Source organism: Otolemur garnettii, unplaced genomic scaffold, assembly GCF_000181295.1.
Source record: "Otolemur garnettii isolate 467f Iridium unplaced genomic scaffold, OtoGar3 scaffold00002, whole genome shotgun sequence".
NCBI lineage: Eukaryota > Metazoa > Chordata > Mammalia > Primates > Galagidae > Otolemur > Otolemur garnettii.
Window position 1 is genome coordinate 52,444,058 of NW_003852397.1, and position 1,225 is coordinate 52,445,282.

Here is a 1,225-nt window from a genome sequence, read left to right on the forward strand (position 1 = left end):
AGGGTCAAGGAGTATGGGAGAAGAGTCCAGAGAGGAAGAGTCAGGATTGTCGGGGAGAGTTCCTAGATCGGGTCAGGCTCTGTACCAAGCTGTACAGAAATATTGCAATGCTTTAGCAACCAGTAAAGCTGTGCTAGAGTCTAGATCTAATTCTGTGCATTTCATTTGTACTATTTTTCTTCTTCACGAGATCTCTATTGTGTTTGTTTGTTGGAATCACATTACAAAATTTTTTCTTAGAGGGAGAATGGGATATGTAGATTATTCTCAAGAATTCTTGAAATTCCTCAAAAATTACATAGTTCAATAGATAAATAAATAGATAAGTAGATCAGGATATAAACATCAACATAGATATGTTTGTCAAATAATATCGTTCCTTAAGCTTAGTACCCTTGTGTAGTAATTTCTTTTAAAAAGAGAATTTATGGTCAGCTCTCTAATGAGTTCCTCGTCCATAGATTCAGACAAATGTGGATTGAAGTGTTTAAAAAAAAGAAAACAATAAAAAAATACAAAAAGATCAATACAAATTTAAAACCATGTAGCATAATAACTATTTAAATAGCATTTACATTGTGTTAGGTATTATAACCCAGAGATGATTTAAGGTATATGAGAGGATATGCGTAGGTTATATACAAATGCTATTTTATTTTCTATAAGAGACTTGAGCATCCCTAAATTCTGGTATCCTAGGGGTGTCCTGGAATTGATCCTTCAAATGTACCAATGGACAAATGAACAGATGCTTTTTCATGGACTTCTAAATGCATATTTTGCAACTGAGGAATCTGATTAAAGCCATGTTTTATTGCTCCTTTTGTGGAAAACTTATTTTTCTTATCAGGAAGCTTATATTTATTTTCCTTATACATCATAGATTTTACTAGGTACACAGCCTTGGAGACTGCCTTTTTTTTTTTTTTTTTTAGACAGAGCCTCAAGCTATCACCCTGAGTAGAGTACTGTGGCATCACAGCTCACAGCAACCTCCAACTCCTGGGCTCAAGCGATTCACTTGCCTCTACCTCCCAAGTAGCTGGGACTACAGGCGCCCACCACAATGCCTGGCTATTGTTTGGTTGCAGCCGTTGTTTGGCGGGCTTGGGCTGGATTCAAACCCACCAACTCAGGTGTATGTGGCTGGCACCTTAGCCGCTTGAGTCACAGGTGCCCAGCTGGGGACTGCCTTTTTAAATTCATCATGCCTAGAACTTTGAAC